Source organism: Ranitomeya imitator, chromosome 5 (genome assembly GCF_032444005.1).
Source record: "Ranitomeya imitator isolate aRanImi1 chromosome 5, aRanImi1.pri, whole genome shotgun sequence".
NCBI lineage: Eukaryota > Metazoa > Chordata > Amphibia > Anura > Dendrobatidae > Ranitomeya > Ranitomeya imitator.
In genome coordinates, this window is record NC_091286.1 from 268,246,504 (window position 1) to 268,272,793 (window position 26,290).

Genomic DNA, 26,290 nt, shown 5'->3' on the forward strand with positions numbered 1-26,290 from the left:
GGAAAAAAAACAAATCCATTTTTTTCCCTCCGGATCCGTTTGTTTCATATATATCTATATATCTATTCTATCTATCTATCTATCTATCTATCTATCTATCTATCTATCTATCTATCTATCTATCTATCTATCTATCTATCTATCTTTATATCTATATTTATATCTATCTATTATCTATTATCTATAATCTTTCTATCTATCTGTCTATGTGTGTAATGGAGTGTGGGTTGGACAAATGTAAAAGAGGAGGTTGGACAAGAAATGACACCACAAATCTTTTTTTTTGTTCAATAAGGGTATGTGTCCACGGTCTGTAATCACAGCGCTTTTGACGGAGCAGTAACCTGCTCAGCCCAAAACGCTGACCCCTTCTGTACACGCGGTGATTCCGGTGTGTTCATTGCATACATCTGGAATCTCTGCACCCCATACATAGGGCCCTGTGATGTACCTAGCGGCGACGGAGCGTTCCTGCAAGGTAAACACACATGTTGTGGTCTAAAAAGACGCACTGCATGTCCGTTAATGCAGGGCCGCCGGATGCGTGTTCGCACGCATAGTGGACATGGGATTTCATGAAATCCCCTCCACTATGCTGTAACATCTGGATGCTGCGGGTTGAATGCTGCGGCTGTACGCAGCGTTCAATCCGCAGCTAATCTGGATGTAATACTGAACATGGACACATACCCTAATACATCTTTATTTAGCTTTCAAAAATGCATTTAACGCATGAAAAACACACAAAAAAGCATAAAAAACGCACCTGCGTTTTCTGCCAAGAGATGCAGATTCAGTGCAGAAAAATCCATAGGCAAATCTGCAACGTGCGCACATACCCTTAGATTCTCCTGTATCCTTTTAAATTCAATTTTCCATTAGATCATATCTAGCCACTAGCTTGTTATATCATTCTCTGATTGATATGCACTTACTGTTTGGATTAATATACTGCTGAATGGAATACTGTAAATCAATATGAGCCAAGGACATAATTGCATAACTGATTACAATTCATTTCAAAAAACGTTTTTATGTATTGCATATGTCTACTCAATAAGCATGTTATCAATGTAATTTTCATTACACCTCCTCCTATTTCTTTTGTGCACCCCCCTCCTCCACAGTTCTGATGAAGTCTGTGATTAAGACCAAAAGCGTTTAACTTTTGACTGCAACAATAAATAAAAAAATATTTCACCATTTTGAGTGCCAAGTTCTTCTCATAGTGCACTGTAGCATGATCGGATCCATAATGCCCATGTTTTAATTTTATTTAATCATATACATTTCTTTGTATAAAAAACTCATACTCAAAATGGTGCCGGCCACGACAGCGCAGTAGCATAATTCAGAACATGACTGATGCTACTGCGCAGGCAGCCCTGCCGGCACCAGTTGGCTAGAGGAAATAAATGTTGTCTCCACCAAGATACCGCTGGTGGTACCTGCGCAGTAGCATTTATCTCACTTGCCCCTGCAACAGGGCGAGTGGGATGAGCCGCGCAAACTGCCAGAATTGGTGCATCTAATAGATGTGCCTTTTCTGAGCGGCTTCAGGCTGCTATTTTTAGGGTGGGAGGGTCAATATCCATGGCCTCTTACCAGCCTGAGAATAAAAGCCCTCAGCTGTCTGCTTTAGCTTGGCTGGTTGTCAAAAATGGGGGGGGACCTGATACTATTTTTTTAAATTATTTATTTAAATAATTTAAAAAAAAAACAGCATGGGGACCCCTCTATTCACAGGATATTAAACTACTGTTTGGCTTCATAGGACTGGTCGGTGGTCGATTAAGGGGAACCTGACAGGTGATACATAGTGCCCAAACCATGGGTAGCAGGTATCAGTCACTGGCTGTACTATGACAGCTATGTATGTTTGTCTTTAAATAGTTGCTGGGAATCGAGCTGCGCTGTACACTAGTCGCACACGTCTGTCCCCGGCATCTTCTCCCCACCCGCTGACACTGAATGACAAGTCACTGCCTATACATGCATGAACTATGCCCTCCACGCTTCCCCCACTCCATACTGCACATCCATCATAATGTGCGTGCACGCTGTCCCTCGCATGCGTTATACTGCACCCTCACTTTTGTGTAAATCCTCCCATTATGTGACCTCACTTGGTTAGCTGAGTGAACATCCTTTTTCCCCCTCCCCACAGTTTTCAATGGGGTTTACGTCTGGAGATTGTACTGGCCATGACAGGAATTTGATGTGGTGGTCCTTCATCAACACCTTGATTGACCTAGCTGTGTGGCATGGTGCATTGTCCTGCTGCAAAAAAAAACAGTCCTCAGAGTTGGGGAACATTGCCCGAGCAGAAGGAATCAACTGTTTTTCCAGGATAACCTTGTATGCGTCTTGATTCATACATCCTTCACAAATATTAACCTGCCCAATTCCAGCCTTGCTGAAGAATCCCCAGATCATCACCGATCCTCCATCAAATTTCACAGTGGGTGCAAGACACTGGGTTGTACGCCTCTCCAGGTCAAAGTCTAACCATTAGATGACCAGGTGTTGGCAAAGCTGAAAATTAGACTCATCAGAGATGATTACCTTACTCCAGTCCTCTATGGTCCAATCCTTATGGTCTTTGGCAAACTACAGCCTGGCTTTCCTTAGCTTCTCATTGATGTAAGGCTTTTTTCTAATTTTACATGACTTGAGCCCTGCCTCTAGGAGCCTGTTACAAACTGTTCTTGCTGTGCACTTCACCCGAGCTGCCATTTGCCATTCCTTTTATAGGTCGATTGATGTCACCCTGCAGTTGCTGAGTGACATTTGAATAAGATGACGGTCATCCCGGTCAGTGGAGAGTTGCATTCGCCCTCTGCCGGTCTGTAGCTTTGTTGTCCCCAATGTCTGCTGCTTGACCTTGATGTAATGGACTGCCATCTTACAAATTTTAAGGATGAAGACAACATGATGCTCACTGTGTCCCTCTGCTAGTACTGCCAGAATTGAGCCCTTCTTTTCCTCATTTTTCCATTCCTATTACTTTTGGAATATTACTAGGACTTACAAGGAAGGACCTACCGACAATCTTCAAAGACTTTGAAGAGTTGGGGAAGAAAGTAAAGGAACTGGATGCACAGGTAGTTTTTTCTTCTATCCTTCCAGTAGACGGGCATGGCACCAGGAGATGGAACAGGATCCTTGATGCAAACAACTGGCTAAGACGATGGTGCAGACAACAAGGATTCGGATTCCTGGACCACGGTGTGAATTACTTGTACGATGGACTCCTCGCCAGAGACGGACTACACCTCAACAAACCTGGGAAACACACATTCGCCAGAAGACTCGCTACACTCATCAGGAGGGCGTTAAACTAGAAGAAGAGGGGACGGGAAGAAAAACATTAGACTTGAACAAAGAAGATCCAGGAAAACATACTCAGAAGGGAGGTAAGAACATTTCTAAAACAATCCACAGCGAGGAGATTGGAACAAAACAAAATCCTCTAAACTGCATGCTTGCAAACGCCAGAAGCCTGACAAACAAGATGGAAGAACTAGAAGCAGAAATATCTACAGGTAACTTTGACATAGTGGGAATAACCGAGACATGGTTAGATGAAAGCTATGACTGGGCAGTTAACTTACAGGGTTACAGTCTGTTTAGAAAGGATCGTAAAAATCGGAGAGGAGGAGGGGTTTGTCTCTATGTAAAGTCTTGTCTAAAGTCCACTTTAATGGAGGATATTAGCGAAGGAAATGAGGATGTCGAGTCCATATGGGTCGAAATTCATGGAGGGAAAAATGGTAACAAAATTCTCATTGGGGTCTGTTACAAACCCCCAAATATAACAGAAACCATGGAAAGTCTACTTCTAAAGCAGATAGATGAAGCTGCAACCCATAATGAGGTCCTGGTTATGGGGGACTTTAACTACCCGGATATTAACTGGGAAACAGAAACCTGTGAAACCCATAAAGGCAACAGGTTTCTGCTAATAACCAAGAAAAATTATCTTTCACAATTGGTGCAGAATCCAACCAGAGGAGCAGCACTTTTAGACCTAATACTATCTAATAGACCTGACAGAATAACAAATCTGCAGGTGGTCGGGCATCTAGGAAATAGCGACCACAATATTGTACAGTTTCACCTGTCTTTCACTAGGGGGACTTGTCAGGGAGTCACAAAAACACTGAACTTTAGGAAGGCAAAGTTTGACCAGCTTAGAGATGCCCTTAATCTGGTAGACTGGGACAATATCCTCAGAACTAATAATACAGATAATAAATGGGAAATGTTTAAGAACATCCTAAATAGGCAGTGTAAGCGGTTTATACCTTGTGGGAATAAAAGGACTAGAAATAGGAAAAACCCAATGTGGCTAAACAAAGAAGTAAGACAGGCAATTAACAGTAAAAAGAAAGCATTTGCACTACTAAAGCAGGATGGCACCATTGAAGCTCTAAAAAACTATAGGGAGAAAAATACTTTATCTAAAAAACTAATTAAAGCTGCCAAAAAGGAAACAGAGAAGCACATTGCTAAGGAGAGTAAAACTAATCCCAAACTGTTCTTCAACTATATCAATAGTAAAAGAATAAAAACTGAAAATGTAGGCCCCTTAAAAAATAGTGAGGAAAGAATGGTTGTAGATGACGAGGAAAAAGCTAACATATTAAACACCTTCTTCTCCACGGTATTCACGGTGGAAAATGAAATGCTAGGTGAAATCCCAAGAAACAATGAAAACCCTATATTAAGGGTCACCAATCTAACCCAAGAAGAGGTGCGAAACCGGCTAAATAAGATTAAAATAGATAAATCTCCGGGTCCGGATGGCATACACCCACGAGTACTAAGAGAACTAAGTAATGTAATAGATAAACCATTATTTCTTATTTTTAGGGACTCTATAGAGACAGGGTCTGTTCCGCAGGATTGGCGCATAGCAAATGTGGTGCCAATATTCAAAAAGGGCTCTAAAAGTGAACCTGGAAATTATAGGCCAGTAAGTCTAACCTCTATTGTTGGTAAAATATTTGAAGGGTTTCTGAGGGATGTTATTCTGGATTATCTCAATGAGAATAACTGTTTAACTCCATATCAGCCATGGGTTTATGAGAAATCGCTCCTGTCAAACCAATCTAATCAGTTTTTATGAAGAGGTAAGCTATAGGCTGGACCACGGTGAGTCATTGGACGTGGTATATCTCGATTTTTCCAAAGCGTTTGATACCGTGCCGCACAAGAGGTTGGTACACAAAATGAGAATGCTTGGTCTGGGGGAAATTGTGTGTAAATGGGTTAGTAACTGGCTTAGTGATAGAAAGCAGAGGGTGGTTATAAATGGTATAGTCTCTAACTGGGTCGCTGTGATCAGTGGGGTACCGCAGGGGTCAGTATTGGGACCTGTTCTCTTCAACATATTCATTAATGATCTGGTAGAAGGTTTACACAGTAAAATATCGATATTTGCAGATGATACAAAACTATGTAAAGCAGTTAATACAAGAGAAGATAGTATTCTGCTACAGATGGATCTGGATAAGTTGGAAACTTGGGCTGAAAGGTGGCAGATGAGGTTTAACAATGATAAATGTAAGGTTATACACATGGGAAGAAGGAATCAATGTCACCATTACACACTGAATGGGAAACCACTGGGTAAATCTGACAGGGAGAAGGACTTGGGGATCCTAGTTAATGATAAACTTACCTGGAGCAGCCAGTGCCAGGCAGCAGCTGCCAAGGCAAACAGGATCATGGGGTGCATTAAAAGAGGTCTGGATACACATGATGAGAGCATTATACTGCCTCTGTACAAATCCCTAGTTAGACCGCACATGGAGTACTGTGTCCAGTTTTGGGCACCGGTGCTCAGGAAGGATATAATGGAACTAGAGAGAGTACAAAGGAGGGCAAAAAAATTAATAAAGGGGATGGGAAAACTACAATACCCAGATAGATTAGCGAAATTAGGATTACTTAGTCTAGAAAAAAGACGACTGAGGGGCGATCTAATAACCATGTATAAGTATATAAGGGGACAATACAAATATCTCGCTGAGGATCTGTTTATACCAAGGAAGGTGACGGGCACAAGGGGGCATTCTTTGCGTCTGGAGGAGAGAAGGTTTTTCCACCAACATAGAAGAGGATTCTTTACTGTTAGGGCAGTGAGAATCTGGAATTGCTTGCCTGAAGAGGTGGTGATGGCGAACTCAGTCGAGGGGTTCAAGAAAGGCCTGGATGTCTTCCTGGAGCAGAACAATATTGTATCATACAATTAGGTTCTGTAGAAGGACGTATATCTGGGGATTTATTATGATGGAATATAGGCTGAACTGGATGGACAAATGTCTTTTTTCGGCCTTACTAACTATGTTACTATGTTACTATGTATGTTACTAGCATTTGTTTTGCCATCCAGCTTGTCCTATTGCAAGAGGATTGTGAACACCACAGCAGTGTTTTTCATACTTTCCTCCATTAAATAAGATTTGGTTCAGGTGATATATATATATAATTATATATATATATATATATATATATATATATATATATATATATATAGTATATTTCCACATGGGTTAATTCATAGTTTTGATGCCTTCACTGTGAATGTACAATTTTCATAGTCATGAAAATACAGAAAAATCTTTAAATGAGAAGATGTGTCCAAACTTTTGGTCTGTACTGTATATATTTATATATGATTATTCAATTTTTTTTCTTTTTTAAAATCCACCATACGGTTCTATGGATATAAGCGTTTTTTGTTCAGCGCTATTTTTTTTTTCTAGAGATGAGTGGATCAATACTTGGAGGACCAAGTTTGAGTGACGTTTTATGTGAATTAGAAAATTCTGAGATTCAGTTTGCCTTTCCAAAAAAAAATCCCTAAACTACTTCCCATACTGTTGAAGAATCATAATTTTGTAATAATCATAATATCATAATTTTGCATTACCATTCAAGCCTCCCCATAATGTCCAGCAGCTATGACACCTTGTGGATTATCATATCTCATGCACAGTTCTTTTCTCTAGAGTCCTTGAGTAAGTTTCTTCTGTAAAGTGTAAGCTCTCATGGTCAGCAGGGTCCCTTCTCTTTCTTCTGCAGATTTTGAGCTCTTATGGTCAGCAGGATCCCCTCTCTCTCACGTGTAGACTGTAAGCTCTTATGTCAGCTGGGTTCTCTCTCGCCTCTCCCTCACGTGGATTTTCTGAGCAATTGCAAGCTTTCTTGTTTTGAGGAAAGTTTCTTGAAGTTGACAAATACGAATTTCAAAAGAATCACTGATCTCTAGTTTTTACAGGCAATGCCTCATTGATGAAAACCATAAAAATTAGTTCTAAATAAAAAGACCCAAATTCCAGAACTGTATGGCAGCATGTATCACCTGTCAGATTTAAAGTCTGTGTCACAATCTTTTTTTTTTCAACCTAGTAAAACAATAACATTATAACACTAAAAACTTCAAAGTTTAAAGAAAAGAAATTCAAGAAAGAAAGACATTTCAAAGCTCTTCCATACAGTTTTACAGTAGCATTCTCTGCATGAGAGATTCTTGATCAACAATTAGGTGTTGGATAAGGAATGTTTAACACAGTAACCGCAGTAAATTATATTTTGCGTTATTGCGTTGTTTTTACACAGCGACATAGAGATGTAATGATAGTTATCACTGATATTCCTCAAAGGCAAAGGTCGCCGTTATGTAATTAGGTAGGGATCATTCACCATGTTCTTATGAGTTTGCATAAATTGCTTGACTAGAAATAGTATTGACATTTGTAGATGCTAGTTATTATAAACCTGAGGAGCAGAAAGGTAACAATGAATGATGTCTTTGTTCTACAATGCGGCCTAAACCCCTTTGAAGGCAAAACATAAAAATTGAGTTCGTAAAACACATTATACAGGATCTGGGGTTGCCAATTATGTATTTATCTTGTGTATATTTGTATAAAAGATGTCCATCACTTCTAAAAAAATTGGACATTTCTATGGAAATTTTGATTATCACACTAACCTGAAAAAGGTAATTATTATGTAATTTCCAATTTATCTTTTATGTCATTGCTTGTGACATACTGTATATTTGCAAATAGTAGACATACAGTAACTATGTCTGTAAGCATAATACATTATTCAAAAAATGCCCATTGTACAAAAGCCTATGCTCTTGTTATATCTTCTGGAAAGTTAGACATATTTTCATTGACTTTAGGAAACATAGCTTTTCCCATAATTTTTATAGTTTGCATTGTTAGACACATAGTTGAGAATAATTACAGAAAACTGAAAAATTGGAACTCCCCTTTATGTCACACTAATTGGAGTCTTGGAAGCTGAGACATAAGTAATGGTAATCAGTACAAGAACCGTTTTATGCTGATTTACCTGCCCACAATTCTCCTGTGACTTGTCTCTGTAACCATAATTCATTTGATGATGTGTTATGTCATACCTGAAGGGTAGGCAATTTATTTTTCTAAGGGACCATGTGAAAGACCGTGACTGTTGTGGAGGGCCGAACCAGTAGGCTACAATTAATTCTTCTCAATATTAATATTAACATAATATTTATTATTTTATATTAATAGCATCAATTAATATTCAGCAGACTTAAGTATGCTGACAATCCCCGTAATACCGTAAGAGACCACACACAGCCCCCTATAAATTGTATGAGCCACCACATAGCCCCCTATATACAGTAATAGTTATTGAACCCTTTCTACACCTGGATGGCAAGCATTTTTATTGGTACATTTTTAATTTTATTAAAGTATTAGTTGAAAACAAATATTTTTTATTATGCAAAAACTTCTCTGTAAATCACTTTTAGTGTAAATTCTGTAGTCTTTCTTTAATTTGCATTGTTGGTCAGTAGCGAAAACTTTGACCTTGAACTTTGACTCACTGGAAGGATTTTGTTCTTGAAAAGGCCACATAAATGTGGCCATGGCTGAAAGCTGGATATTGCAAATATTTGCCAACTGAATCCAGTGTTTGCCCTTGACTTTTGTTGATGGTCATAGCATAAGCAGGTCTTAAGTAAAAGGAAGATCAGGGTCTCTTGGTGCCAGTTTAACTCTGGCAATGAATATCATTGTACCTTTAAATGATTCGATGAGGAATTCACTGTCAATGACATCTGACATCATTTGCTTTACAACCATTCTAGTGCAATTGCAAACACCTCTTGTTGAGTTAAGAATTCTTAATAGCATGACTACTGTGCCAACTTTCAATTTAGTCTATGAGGAAGCATACCACCAGGAATTAAAGGGGTTGTCCACTACTTTCAATTAACCCCCCAATGTATCCCCCCGGGGCCCCTAATGAATTGGGCAATTACCTTGCGTTGCCGTTTTCGCCTGTGAGCGGTGCTATTCGGCCTGCTGAGTCCGGGTCACGTGACCCTCAGACTGCAGCCGCCGCTCATTTCCGCTGACGTCACATCAATTTCCAGACTCTAGAAATTGATGTGACGTCAGCAGCAGGCGTGACCAGCCCCCACAGTCAGCAGTCACTCAGGAAGAGTGACTGGGCTGTGGGCGGTGCTGGGGTGGGCGGGGCTCTGTGTGCTCACTGCTGTTGGGATCATGATGTGTGGGCGGGGCTGTGCTGCGGTCGCCGGTGTCTGCCCGCCGGCATGTGCGGGGGTCTGCCCGCCGGTGTGTGCGGGGCTCTGCCCGCCGGCTTGTGCGGGTGCCTGCCCGCCGGCGTGTGCGGGAGTCTGCCTGCTGGCGTGTGCGGGGCTCTGCCCGCCGGCGTGTGCGGGTGTCTGCCAGCCGGCGTGTGCGGGTGCCTGCCCGCCGGCGTGTGCGGAAGTCTGCCCGCCGGCGTGTGCGGGGCTCTGCCCGCCGGCGTGTGCGGGGCTCTGCCCGCCGGCGTGTGCAGGGGTCTGCCCGCCGGCGTGTGTGGGTGCCTGCCCGCCGGCGTGTGCGGGGGTCTGCCCGCCGGCATGTGTGTGTGTGCGTGCCAGCGCTGTGTGTGTGTGCGTGCCAGCACTGTGTGTGTGTGTGCCGGCGATGTGTGTGTGCCGGCGCTGTGTGTGTGTATGCAGGCATCGTCCGATGGGACTACAAGTCCCATCGGGCTCTGCCTGCTACACTGACAGTGAGTGACACATTAGCCAATGATGGGACAGTAGTAGTCCCATCATTCGGCTAATGTGTTGAATGTAAAAAACAAAAACATACACATTACATACATACAACACACACCATGCGACATGCACCATGCGACGACATGCACCATGCGACGACATGCATGCACCATGCGACGACATGCATGCACCATATGACGACATGCATGCACCATGCGACGACATGCACCATGCGACGACATGCACCATGCGATGACATGCGACATGCACCATGTGACATGCACCATTCGGCGACATGCGACATGCTGCATGCACTTTGCGACAACATGCAACATGCGACGACATGCACCATGCGACAACATGCACCATGCGACACCATGCACCATGCGACATTCTACATGCGACAACATGCACCATGCGACGACATGCTTCATGCGACGACATGCACCATGCGACGACAAGCGCCATGCGACATTCGACGACATGCACCATGCGACGACATGCAACATGTGACGACATGCTGCATGCGATGACATGCACCATGCGGCGACATGCACCATGTGACATGCACCATGCGGCGACATGCTGCATGCACCATGCCACAACATGCGACGACATGCACCATGCGACGACATTCTGCATGCACCATGCGACAACATGCACCATGCGACGACATGCACCATGCTACATGCGACGACATGCACCATGCGACTACATGCACCATGCGACATGCACCATGCGACGACATGGTACATGCACCATGTGACGACATGCATGCACCATGCGACGACATGCATGCACCATGCAGCGACATGCACCATGCGACGACATGCACCATGCGACATGCTACATGCACCATGCGACGACATGCACCATGCGACGACATGCGACATGCACCATGTGACATGCACCATGCGACGACATGCACCATGCGACATGTTACATGCACCATGCGACGACATGCACCATGCGACATGCACCATGCGACGACATGCACCATGCGACGACATGCACCATGCGACAACATGCACCATGCAACGACATGCGACTTACAGTACATACATACATACTACAGACATACAGTACATATAACATAGAGTACATACTCACCATCACTTGTCACTTTGTTTCCCGAAGCCAGTGTCACCTGTAAAAAATATTAAAATAATAAACAAACAATATACTCCCTGTCCGCAGAAATCCAATTAAAACGAGTGTCCCACGACGATCTCCCGTGGAGAGCAGGAGCATCAGTTGATGCGACCACTCTCCAGGGGCTCCAGGAACACAATGATGGAAGGTATCCTTCCATCATGTATTCCTCACAAGGTATTCCTACGCCCCTTGAGAAAATAGTCCCTAGTCTCACTATTGGCATTGCTGGGTGAGACATTTTCCCATGCAGCAATTGCCATAAAGTGAGACCAGTGAACTAGAGTAACCTCAGTGATGCACTGCAGGAGCCATTGTCTCCTGTCAGTGTGTCACTGAGGGTCCTATAGAGCAGTGACATCAACCGATGTCACTGTTCTATAGGGGAGATCGTCGTGGGACACTCGTTATTAATTGGACTACGGCGGAAAGGTAGTATACGGTTTATTATTTTACTTTTTTTTGCAGGCGCTGAAGTATGGTAAGTATGGTTAAATGATGAATATTAAAATACTTTTTTCCAAATGTGTGTGTGTTTTATTAACCCTTTCTTACTATTGGATTAATAATGAATAGGTGTCTTATTGACGCCTCTCCGTTATTAACCCGGCTTAATGTCACCTTACAATAGCAAGGTGACATTAACCCCTTATTACCCCATATCCCACCGCTACTCGGGAGTGGGAAGAGAGGGGCTAAGTGCCGGAATTGGCGCATCTTACATTTCTGGGGCGGCTGCGGACTGGTATTTGTAGCCGGGGGGGCCAATATCCATGGCCCCTCTCTAGGCTATGAATATCAGCCTGCAGCTGTCTGCGTAGCCTTTCTGGCTATAAGATATAGGGGGACCCCACGTCCTTTTTTTTGGGGGGGGTCCCCCTCTTTTAATAGCCAGTAAAGGCTACGCAGACAGCTGCGGGCTGATATTCATAGCAGGCTACAGATATTGGCCCCGGCCGTTGGCTTTCCCCCTCTGCGCAGAAAATTGCGCTGGAGCCCACGCCGTTTTTTTCCGCTTTTTTTTTCTTTTTAAATTCATCACTCATTAAGGCCTCTTTCACTCTTGCGTCAGTACGGGTCCATCGCTATGCGTCGGGCCGACGTACCGACGCACGTTGTGAAATTTGTGCACGACGTGGGCAGCGGATGCAGTTTTTCAATGCATCCGCTGCCCATTCTGAAGTGCGGGGAGGAGGGGGCGGAGTTTCTGCCGCAAATGCGCGGTAGAAAATGGCGGGCAAGCCGGCCAAAAAATTTTTCTATTGAACGTTTTTTTGTGCCGACGGTCCGCCAAAACACGACGGATCCGTAGCATGACGGAGGCGATGTCTGGCCACCCGTCACGATCCGTCGCTAATACAAGTCTATGGGTAAAACGCATCCTGCGAGCACATTTGCAGGATCCGTTTATTTGCACCGGATCGTTTTTTCCGCCAGATCCGTTTTTTTCAACCGGAGCCGTTTTTTTCCGCCGGATCCATTTTATTCCACCGGATATTTTTTTTTCCGCCAGATCTGTTTTTTTCTCATAGAGTTGTATTAGCGCCGGATTGCACCTGGTGGCCACACATTTAATCATTTTTTGCAGGATCCGTCAAAAAAGCTGTTTCCACTGGACGGAAAACACATACAGAGGAACGGTTTTTCGGTACGTTGAAAAAATGCACAGCGACTGATCTAGCAAAAAACGGATGAAACGTGTGGCCATCAGACGCACTCCGGCGCTAATACAACTCTATGAGAAAAAAACGGATCTGGCGGAAAAAAACGATCAGGTGGTAAAAAACGGATACGGCGGAAAAAAAAAAGATCCGGCAGAAAAAATAAGATCCGGCGAAAAAAAAACGGATCCTGCAAATGTGCTCGCAGGATGCGTTTTGTACCCATAGACTTGTATTAGCAACGTATCCGTCGTGTTTTGGCGGACGCAACGCACACAAAAAAAGTTCAATGTAACTTTTTTTGTGCGACGTGTCTGCCATTTCCGACCGCGCATGCGTGGCTGGAACTCCACCCCCTCCTCCACGCTCATCACAATGGGCAGCGGATGCGTTGTAAAACTGCATCCGCTGCTCACGTTGTGCTAAATCTAGCATAACGTCCGTCGGTACGTCTGGCCGAAGGTTTGCGACGGCCCTGTACCGACGCAAGTGTAAAAGTACCCTTACATCTGAATTCGCTGAGTATAATGCAGCCACCCCAGAGTATAATGTAGCCCCCATAGAATATAATGCAGCCCCCCATAGTATATCAGACAGCCTCCCCCATAGAATATAATATACCCCCCATAGTATATAAGACAGCCTCCCCCATAGAATAGAATATACCCCTGCAATAGTATATAACACAGCCACATAGTATATAACACGGCCTCCCCCATAGAATATAATATACCTCCCATAGTATATATCAAAGCCCGCATATAATATAGCACAACTTGCATAGTATATAGCACAGCCCACATAATATAGCACAGCCCGCGTAGTAGTATACAGCACAGCCCGTGTAGTAGTATACAGCACAGCCCGGGTCGTAGTATACACAGCACAACACGCGTAGTAGTATATACAGCACAGCCCGCGGAGTAGTATACACAGCACAGCCCACACAATGGTATATACACAGCACAGCCCACACAGTGGTATATACACAGCACAGCCCACACAGTGGTATATACACAGCACAGCCCACACAGTGGTATATACACAGCACAGCCCACACAGTGGTATATACACAGCACAGCCCACACAGTGGTACATACACAGCACAGCCCACACAGTGGTATATACACAGCACAGCCCACACAGTGGTACATACACAGCACAGCCCACACAGTAATATATACACAGCACAGCCCACACAGTGGTATATACACAGCACAGCCCACACAGTGGTATATACACATCCCAGCCCACACAGTGGTATATACACAGTACAGCCCACACAGTGGTATATACACTGCACAGCCCACACAGTGGTATATACACAGCACAGCCCACACAGTGGTATATACACAGCACAGCCCACACAGTGGTACATACACAGCACAGCCCACACAGTGGTATATACACAGCACAGCCCACACAGTGGTACATACACAGCACAGCCCACACAGTGGTACATACACAGCACAGCCCACACAGTGGTATATACACAGCACAGCCCACACAGTGGTATATACACAGCACAGCCCACACAGTGGTACATACACACCACAGCCCACGAGTGGTATATACACAGCACAGCCCACACAGTGGTACATACACAGCACAGCCCACACAGTGGTACATACACAGCACAGCCCACACAGTGGTATATACACAGCACAGCCCACACAGTGGTACATACACAGCACAGCCCACACAGTGGTATATACATAGCACAGCCCACACAGTGGTACATACACAGCACAGCCCACACAGTGGTATATACACACCACAGCCCACACAGTGGTATATACACAGCACAGCCCACACAGTGGTATATACACAGCACAGCCCACACAGTGGTATATACAGCACAACCCACATCTTATCCCCCTGATAATGGCTCCACACTCTCCTCACCTTTCCTCTTACCTGCGCTGCTCCTGTCTCGGCGTCTGCAGTCTGCCCGGGACACAGCAGGTCTGTGATGATATGACGTCATCGTGCACCCGCAGTGTCAGAGGCAGAGCGGGGAATGATGGGAGAGGGAGCGTCAGCGGACGCTCTCTCCTCCATCATTGCATTGAACTATACCGGCGTCATAGACGCCAGTATAGTTGAATGTGGCGGCGGCACTGGCGGGAGTAGGGGGGAAAGAGTGCAGCGGCCCACTACTGGCACCGGCCCTTCTGGCATTTGCCAGAAGTGCCCGATGTCCAGTCCGGCCCTGGTCACCGCCCACACACTTCCCTCCTCCTGAACTGCAGCATTTCTTGGACCCACATCCGCAGCAAAACTACAGATATTTTTTACATCTCAATGAAAGTCTAAGGCCGGAGTCACACTACAGCGAGATACGGCCGAGTCTCGCAGGTTAAATACAAGCTCTGGCACAGGCACTCCGGAGCGGAACGTGCGGCTCCATGTATTGCTGTGCGGCCGCACGCTCCGCTCTGGAGTGTCGGTGCCAGAGCTTGGTTTTAACCTGCGAGACACGGCCGTATCTCGCTGTAGTGTGCTCCCGGCATAAGGGTGCAGAAACGCTGCAGTTCGGCACAAAAGAAGTTACATGCTGCAGAAAAAAAAAAGCTGCGTTTCGGTGCGGCCTTTTCCGCAGCATGTGCACAACAAGTCTGCGGCTCCCATAGACTTACATTGGTTGTGCACTACACTGCGGATTTAATGCAATTCCGTACTGCAAAAAACGCTGCGGAACTGCAATCAAATCCGCAACGTGTGCACACAGCCTTAGCATTTAGTGAACCTAGCAAAAAGCCAAGCATAAAACAAGTGTGGGATTGCACTTTTTTTGCAATTTCATCGCAATTTTTTTCACATTTTCTGTTACACGGCATGGTAAAACCAATGGTGTCGTTGAAAAGTAGAACTTGTACCACAAAAGACAAGCCCTCACATGGCCATATTGACGGAAACATTATGGCTCTGGAAAGAAGGGGAGCGATAAACGAAAAAAGCTCCAGGGGTGAAGGGGTTTAGAAATATGGATATGGACATATCTATGGAAATAGATATATAGATATATCTGTATGTATCTATCTATCTATCCCATATCTATCTATCCCACATCTATCTAATATCTGTCTATCTATCTATCTATCTATCTATCTATCTATCTATCTATCTATCTATCTATCTATCACAATAAGGAAGTTGTCGATTAACCTCATGAGAGCTGAATCCAGCACTGAAGATGTGCTGCTACAGCATGATAACAGGTAATATTGCTAACATAAACACAGTAGATGTTTTCAGTGGCACATAATAGCAAGATTTATGAAAAAAAAACAAACTTTACAGTAGTGGACAACTTCTTTAACCCCTTCACCCCAAAGCCTGTTTTCACCTAAGTGGCAGGGCCAATTTTTACAATTCTGACCACTGTCACTTTATGAGGTCATAACTCTGAAACGCTTCAACGGATCCTGGTGATTCTGACATTGTTTTCTCGTGACATATTGTACTTCATGATAGTGGTAAAACTTCTTCAATATGACTTGCATTTATTTGTGAAAAAAACTAAAATTTGTCGGAAATTATGAAAATTTAGCAATTTTCAAACTCTTAGTTTTTATGCCCTTAAATTAGGGAGTTATATCACATAATATAGTTAATAAACAACATTTCCCACATGTCTGCTTTACATCAGCACACTTTTGGAAACATAATTTTTTTTTGTTAGGGAGTTATAAGGGTTAAAAGTTGACCAGCGATTTCTAATTTTTGCAACAAAATTTGCAAAACCATTTTTTTTATGGACCACCTCACACTTGAAGTGACTTTGAGGGGTCTATATGACAGAAAATGCCCAAAAGTGACACCATTCTAAAAACTGCACCCCTCAAGGTACTCAAAACCACATTCAAAAAGTTTATTAACCCTTCAGGTGCTTCACAGGAATTTTTTGAATGTTTAAAAAAATTGTTTAAAAAAATTGAACATTTATCTTTTTTTTCACAAAATTTTTACTTCAGGTCCAATTTGTTTCATTTTACCAAGGGTAACAGGAGAAATTGGACCACAAAAGTCGTTGTACAATTTGTCCTGAGTACGCCGATACCCCATATGTGGGGGTAAACCACTGTTTGTGCACATGGTAGAGCTCGGAAGGGAAGGAGCGCCATTTGACTTTTCAATGCAAGATTTGCTGGAATTGAGATCGGAGCCCATGTCACGATTGGAGAGCCCCTGACGTGCCTAAACAGTGGAAACCCCCACAAGTGACCCCATATTGGAAACTAGACCCCCCAAGGAACTTATCTAGATGTGTTGTGAGAGCTTTGAACCAACAAGTGTTTCACTACAGTTTATAACGCAGAGCCGTGAAAATAAAAAATATTTTTTTTCCATGAAAATGATATTTTAGCCCCCACGTTTTTATTTTCCCAAGGGTAACAGGACAAATTAGACCCCAAACGTTGTTGTCCATCTTGTCCTGAGAATGCTGATACCCCATATGTTGGGGGGAACCACTGTTTGGGTGCACGGCAGAGCTCGGAAGGGAAGGAGCGCCATTTGAAATGCAGACTTAGATGGATTGGTCTGCAGGCGTCATGTTGCATTTGCAGAGCCCCTGATGTACCTAAACAGTAGAAACCCACCACAAGTGACCCCATATTGGAAACTAAACCCCCAAAGGAACTTATCTAGATGTGTTGTGAGAGCTTTGAACCAACAAGTGTTTCACTACAGTTTATAACGCAGAGCCGTGAAAATAAAAAATATTTTTTTTCCACGAAAATGATATTTTATCCCCTATGTTTTTATTTTCCCAAGGGTAACAGGACAAATTGGACCCCAAAAGTTGTTGTTCAACTTGTCCTGAGAACGCTGATACCCCATATGTTGGGGGGAACCACTGTTTGGGCGCACAGGAGAACTCGGAAGGGAAGGAGCACTGTTTTACTTTTTCAAAGCAGAATTGGCTGGAATTGAGATCGGAGGCTATGTCGCATTTGGAGAGCCCCTGATGTGCCTAAACAGTGGAAACCCCCAATTCTAACTGAAACCCTAACCCCAACCCTAACCCTAGCCCCAACCCCAACCCTAACCCTAACCCTAGCCCTAACCCTAGCCCTAACCCTAGCCCTAACCCTAATGGGAAAATGGAAATAAATACATTTTTTTACATTTTATTATTTTTCCCTAAGGGGGTGTTGAAGGGGGGTTTGATTTACTTTTATAGCGTTTTTTTTGCGGATTTTTAGTGTTGGCAGCTGTCACACACTAAAAGACGATTTTTATTGCAAAAAATAGTTTTTGCATCACCACATTTTGAGAGCTATAATTTATCCATATTTTGGCCCACAGAGTCATGTTAGATCTTGTTTTTTGTGGGACGAGTTGACGTTTTTATTAGTACCATTTTCGGGCAGATTACATTTTTTGATCGCTTTTTATTCTGATTTTTGGGAGGCGGATTGAACAAAAACCAGCAATTCCTGAATTTCTTTAAGGGGGGCGTTTATACCGTTCCACGTGTGGTAACATGGATAAAGCAGTTTTATTCTTCAGATCAGTACGATTACAGCGATACCTCATTTATGTAATTTTTTTTATGTTTTGGTGCTTTTACACAATAAAAACTATTTTATATTAAAAAACAATTGGTTTTGCATCGCTTTATTCTGAGAGCTATAACTTTTTTATTTTTCTGCTGATGATGCTGTATGCCGGTTTTTTTTTTGCGGGACAAGATGACGTTTTCAGCGGTACCATGGTTATTTATATCCGTCGTTTTGATCGCGTGTTATGCCACTTTTTGTTCGCCTGTATGATAATAAAACAAACCAAATAATATCCCAAACTGGACCATGAAGGAACTACATAGAGAACACCAAGAAAGAGCCAAAACCTTCACAAAAAGGGCCAACAACTATGTATAAAAATACAAACTTTATTGAATATGCATAAAATAAGTAAAAACAAGACAGTGGCCACCAGTGCAGCAGCAAGGGTGGGACTCACTCGGGGGCAACCACAATACAAACAGCATACATGAAAAAATAATAAACAATAACAAAATCTCCTGGATGAAGCATTTCATTGCGAAACGCGCGTCGGGTGTGGTGGGTCCCCGGGTGCTCCTCCATGGTAACTATACCTTCTACCTATACTATGGCTACATGTATTGCTCTTTAATGAATTAGTTATTTATTTCCTTTGCTTACGTTAGCACATACTAGTGCTGTTTATTATGTATATCATTACACTTTATTAATATATATATATTTGTTGCATGTTCACCTATATTGTATAGTTGGTTAGTCTCTATACTGTTTGGAGATTTTGTTATTGTTTATTATTTTTTCATGTATGCTGTTTGTATTGCGGTTGCCCCCGAGTGAGTCCCACCCTTGCTGCTGCACTGGTGGCCACTGTCTTGTTTTTACTTATTTTATGCATATTCAATAAAGTTTGTATTTTTATACATAGTTGTTGGCCCTTTTTGTGAAGGTTTTGGCTCTTTCTTGGTGTTCTGTATGATAATAAAGCAATGTTTTTTGCCTTGTTTTTTATTTATTATTTTTGCGGTGTTCACTGAAGGGGTTAACTAGTGGGATAGTTTTAGAGAGCGGGTCGTTACGGACGCGACGATACCAAATATGTGTACTTTTATTGTTTTTTCTAATTTACATAAATAAATGGATTTACTGGGAAATGTTTTTTTTTTTTTATTTGGGGATTTTTTTATTTTTTTTTTTATACATTCTATTTTTTTTTTTTACTTTCTACCATTGTCCCAGGGTAGGACATCACTGTATTAGATCAGATCGTTGATCTGACAGTGTGCATAGCACTCTGTCAGATCAACGATCTGACAGACAATCTTAGGTGGCTTTCTGGCGCCTGCTCTCAGCAACTCTCCGCAGGCACCGGCAAGCCAGGTCATTTCATGACCCGGAAGGAGTCCGGCGGCCATCTTGGATCCGGGGACTCCTTCCGGGTCACCGGAGCAATGCGATCTCATTGCGTTGCTCCGGTGGGAGAGCGCAGGGAGCCCCCGTCCCTGCGCGATTCCCCTCTATGCCGCTGTCACTACTGACAGCGGCATCAGAGGGGTTAAATTGCCGCGATCTGCGATAGCGTCGATCGTGGGCATTGCTGCGGGGTGTCAGCTGTCATATACAGCTGACACCCGCACCCGATCACCGCGGCGCTCAGCGCGAGACCGCGATGATCGGTGCGCCGTACTAGTACTGCTGCTGGCATAAATGCAGTGCCGGCAGTGCAGTACTAGTACGGCGCATGGCGCGAAGGGGTTAAGCTATTTAAATACTCCATTGGATAGTTTCCTGCTTCCTCAGCATTTACAGTGTATTGCTGAATTGAATCAATATTGTAGCATTTCAATTCAGACTGAATTCATCTAGGAACATTTTTCATTCAGTTCATGTGAATGTTCATTTTTTAGAGTTACTATTGCATGGTTTGCAATGCTTTCGTCTTTTGGTTGCATGATTTGAGGAAAGACAACATCAACAATAGATCCATTTTCAATGCACACAGAAGGAATTTCTAAGATTCTTTTTTGTATTCCTGGTTCTTGCAGTTTTCCATCTACAAGCTTTAAAAGTCATTGGGAAAAGCCTCGATGTTTTTGAGGACATTGTCCTCATTGGTACACATGTTTTGGTCCAATTTGAAGATGTCAATATTCCTCCAGCAATTGCTGATCTTCTTGCATGCTGAAATTATTTTGGTTCGGCTGCCATGTGGTTCAACAGGAAAGATTTGTCAAAAACCTTCTCCAAAAAGAAAGATGGTGCCTCTGAACGTTTTTTGGAAAGTCATTAAAGATTTGGACCTACAACTTCCTGTTAGCAAGTATGATGAGCCATCAATTCTGGCAAATATTATGACCCTGTTGCGGAAAAAGCTTTGTTTGAAAAGAAATTCCAAATATTAAACCCAGGACTACAAAGGCTTTTGACAAAATCAAGAAGCAATTGAAAACCCAACTTACCAAAATGCTTATTTTTCATTGACGGATAGGGTGAAAGTGGAAAAACATTAGTGTACAATACAATCAAGCATTACAGTCGTAGCAAATATGAATTAGTCTTGCCATTTACTGGTATTACAGCTACTTTGCTGGAGAAGGTCAATATTTCACATAATCTGTTCAAACTGCCTATACCAATTAATGAAACGTCTACTTGCAATATTCGTAATGGCAGCAATATAGCCAATGAGTTGAAAAACGCCAAACTCTTAATCTGTGACAAAGCTTCTATGGCTTCAGCTCATCGTGTAAATGCTGTTGACACATTGTACAAAAAACTTGTGGCCAAAACTTCAACAACAAGTGGAACACAATTGTGAAGTTGAACGAAATTTATTGGTTATTTAAATTTTTTGTGGAAATTCAAAAACTGAAAAGTGGCGCGTGCAATATTATTCGGCCCCTTTACTTTCAGTGCAGCAAACTCGCTCCAGAAGTTCATTGTGGATCTCTGAATGATCCAATGTTGTCCTAAATGCCTAATGATGATAAATATAATCCACCTGTGTGTAATCAAGTCTCTGTATAAATGTACCTGCTCTGTGATAGTCTTAGGGTTCTGTTTGAAGCACAGAGAGCATCATGAAGACCAAGGAACACAACAGGCAGGTCCGTGATACTGTTGTGGAGAAGTCTGTCCATAGGACAACAATCAGTCGTACACTGCACAAATCTGGTCTTTATGGAAGAGTGGCAAGAAGAAAGCCATTTTTCAAAGATACCCATAAAAAGTGCTGTTTAAAGTTTGCAACAAGCCACCTGGGAGACACACCAAACATGTGGAAGAAGGTGGTCTGGTCAGATGAAACCAAAATCGAACTTTTTGGCATCAATGCCAAATGATATGTTTGGCGCAAAGGCAACACAGCTCATCACCCTGAACACACCATCCCCACTGTCAAACATGGTGGTGACAGCATCATGGTTTGGGCCTGCTTTTCTTCAGCAGGGACAGGGAAGATGGTTAAAATGCATGGGAAGATGGATGGAGCCAAATACAGGACCATTCTTGAAGAAAATCTCTTGGAGTCTGCAAAAGACCTGAGACTGGGACGGAGATTTGTATTCCAACAAGACAATGATCCCAAACATAATGTAAAATCTACAATGGAATGGTTCACAAATAAACATATCCAGGTGTTAGAATGGCCAAGTCAAAGTCCAGACTTCAATGCAATCGAGAATCTGTGGAAAGAGCTGAAAACTGCTGTTCACAAACGATCTCCATCAAACCTCACTGAGCTCGAGCTGTTTGCCAAGGAAGAATGGGCAAGAATTTCAGTCTCTCGATGTACAAAACTGATAGAAACATACCCTAAGCGACTTGCAGCTGTATTTGCAGCAAAAGGTGGCGCAACAAAGAATTAAATTAAATATAATAACATTGCACGCCCGACTTTTCAGTTTTTGAATTTCCACAAAAATTTAAAATAACCAATAAATTTTGTTCAACTTCACAATTGTGTTCCACTTGCTGTTGATTCTTCACCAAAAATTTACATTTGGTATCTTTATGTTTGAAGCATGATATGTGGGAAAAGGTTGAAAAGTTCCAGGGAGTCGAATACTTTCGCAAGGCACTGTACATATTAAAAGAAAATACAACACATACTCACCTTGCTCCTGTTCCCCGACACTCTGCTCCAGTGTCTGATTCACTTACTCTCTTCACAGCAGGCATGTTGTTTTGACATCATCTCATCTGCTTGCTCAGTTGCACACAATGATTGGTGGAAGAAAGAGCCTGCTGCTCCATCCTCCACAAATTTATTCACTGCTCTCTCCATCCTGAGAATCGAAATAGTAGTGATATCAAGAAGTAGTTTGCTGGGAGGGGGAAGGGTGTATTGCATCCCATGGGCCATCATTTTCAGTCTTTGGCTGTCTCAGTCTGAGTGCCGGACTGGATCCGCCAGAGGACAAAATGTGGCCCGCAGGCCACAGGTCTATCACATCTAGGGAGATGAATCCTCAAAGCCCTTGGCCAGGGATGACAATCAATTTGGAACAGTAGAGGCAGAAGTAGCATGACAGCAACAACAGGAGCAGAATTGGAACCAAGGGAACCAATGAAACAGAGTGGAAGACAGCAATTTACATCTCTTCTGACACGGTATATGTACAGTGCCTCGATCGCACGGCCTCACACTGATGATGGCTGACCCGTGGCGATCAGGGTGTGCACGTCAGCTATGTGTGAGAGCTGAGATCCCACAGCAATGCCCACGATCAATGCTAGCACTGATCGCAGACACATAACCCCTCTGATGCTGCTGTCAGTAGTGACAGCGACATAAAAGAGCTTTGCGCAGGGTGGGGGCTCCCTGCATGCTTCCATCAGGACAATGCAATGCGATTGATTTGTCCTGAAGGTCTCCACAAAGACCCTCGGCCGCAAGATAACCATGGGATTCTTCAGGGAAGGTGGCGTGTCAGTGCCTGCTCCGAGCAGGACCTGAGACACCTCCTTCCTTGCCTGTCAGATGCTGATGTGATGCTCTGCAGTGCAAAAACATTGCAGAGCATCAGATCAGTGATCTGATGCTATACAGTAATGTCCAATCCTGGGACAATGTAAAGAAGTAAAAAAAAAATATTACAAAGTGTAAAAATAAAAAAATATAAAAAAATCAAGCCCTCACTCAGGTCCATCATCTGTTAACAGAAATATGGGGGGCTTCTACGTTACTGGTAGCACAAAGGCTCTGGAAAAGCAAAATGGCTCATCTCCCCCCAAAAGAAATTCAGCAAATTCTCCGCTCCCAAATAAAACTACCTCCCCCACCCTTCTGAGCCCCAGAGTGCCTAAACCACTTTTAGGCTGTGTGCGTTTTTTTCGCATTTTTTCGCTATAAAACCACAAAAAAACATCGTACAATATGCATCCCATCATTTTTACTGAATTCCGCATGTTTTGTGCACATGCACATTGCGGTAAAAAAACGCAGCATGTTCATTAATTTTGTGGGTTTTTTGCAGATTTCCCACTATAAAATGCATTGGGAAATGTCCAGAAAAAATGCAGCAAAAACGCTGCGAAAACGCACAAAAAAGCATGCAGATTTCTTGCAGATTCCTTGCAGAAAATTTCAGTTTTTTCTCAGGAATTTTCTGCAAGAAATCCTGAACGTGTGCACATAGCCTTAGCTTCCACATGTTTGGTGAGAGCCCGCCTAATTTACACATGTGTGTTTCCAGAAACATGAGCTGGGCCTAATGTACTTGTCACTACAGCGTACTGGTCACTACAATGGCAGTTTCCAATTTTTACTCAGCAACATCCATTACTGCTTGTTTCTCAAAAACACCCATGGAGTCAAAATCGTCACTACATCTTTTACATCAAAATGTAAAACTTGGGGCTAACACTCAATCTTGGTGGTAAAATGTAAATTATATTTTCTTCATTGCCCAATGGTGTAAAAGTCTTTGGCACACCTGTGGTGTCAATATAATAACTGCACCCCTAGATGAATTCTGGAGAGGTCTAGTTTGTAAAATGGGGTCACTTATGGGGAGTCCTGCTGTTCTGGCACCTTAGGGGCTCTGCCAATGTAACAATCCACCCTCAAACAGCAGCCACATCTTGACTGTAATATGGCATTTCTTCACTTTTGAGCTTTTCACTGTGCCTCAAAAGTAGTTTTCAACCACATTTGGGGTATCAGTGAGCGCAGAAGAAACTACACAACAAATTTTGAGGTCCATTTTTTCTTTTTACAATAGTGGAAATACAAAAATTGGAGCTAAAAAAGATTTTTTGTGGGAAAAATGTGATTTTTTTTTTTATTTTCATGGCTTAACATTATAAACTTCTGTGAATCATATGGGGGTTCAAGGTGCTCAATACACATCTAGATAAGTTCACTTTTGGGGGGTTTCCACTGTTTCAGCACATGAGGGGTTCTCCAAACGCGACATGACATCCGCTTATTATTCCAGCAAATTTTGCATTCAAAAAGTCAAATGGCGCTCCTTCCCTTCCAAGCCATGCTGTGCGCCCAAACAGTTATTTTCCTCCCCATATTGGATATTGGCATACTCAGTAGAAATTGCACAACAAATTGTATGGAACAATTTCTCCTGTTACCTTTACGAAAATGCTAAATTTGTAGCTAAAAAAGATTTATCTGGGAAAATGTGATTTTTTTTTTATTTCCACGACTCTACGTTATAAACTTTTGTGAAGCCTCTGTGGGTTCAAGGTGCTAAATACGCATCTAGATAAGTTCCCTAAGGGGTAGTTTCCAAAATGGGGTCACTTGTTGTGGGGCTCTCCAAACATGACATGTTGTCCGCTAATTACGCCAGAAAATTTTACATTCAAAAGTGAAATGGAGCTCCTTCCTTTCCAAGCCAAGCCATGTGTACAAACAGGGATATTCCCCCACATATGGGGTATTGGAATGCTCAGGAGAAATTACACAACAAATTGTATGGTTCCATTTGTATTGTTACCCTTGGGAAAGTTAAAAAAAATGTTCTAATGGAAATTTTTTGTGAAAGAAAAGTAAATATTTATTTTTTCCTTCCACGTTCCATTAATTCCTGTGAGGCACCTGAAGGGTTAATAAACTTCTTAAATGTGATTTTGAGTACCTTGAGGGGTGCAGTTTTTAGAATGGTGTCTTTTTGGGGAATTTTCTATCATATAAGTCCCTTAAAGTCACTTCAAATGTGAGGTGGTCCCTAAAAAAATGGTTGTGCAAATTTTGTTATAAAAATGACAAATCGCTGGTCAACTTTTAAAAAAGTATGCTTAAAAAATTGTGCAGATGTAAAGTAGACATGTGAGAAATGTTATGTACTAACAAGAATTACAAGAATGAATGTACAAACTTATTCAGGGATGTTAGCATGAAAGACATTGTCATACAAAGTAAGATATTGGAATAATAATAAGTTCCACAATTGGATGTGTTAAAAAAAAATATTTGGGGGGGCTAAGATTAGTGATGGGCGAGCATTAAAATGCTCAGGTGCTTGTTGCTCGGGTCGAGCAAATTGGAATGCTCGGGTGCTCGACCCAAGCAACGAGCCCAATGTTAGTCTATGGGAAACTCGAGCATTTTTCCGGTGGCCCTCCCGGTGGTCTCCAGAGGGACTAGAAATTGCAGAAATCGATGGGAACAGAGCTCAAATGACATGGGAACAGCATGGGGAAGACCCCTGGAAGCATTTCTGACTCCCAGGTCACTGCTGTGAACAATGTTGTCAGAGTCTTATGCTCACTTTTACAGACTCACAATTAAACCAAATTGGATTTTGCTGGGAAATATGTTAAGGAACATACTTTCCAGGGTAATGACTTGTATATAAGGCAAATAAATAACCAAAAAATGCTCCTCCACACCTTGGGCTATGTTCACTCGTAGCGTT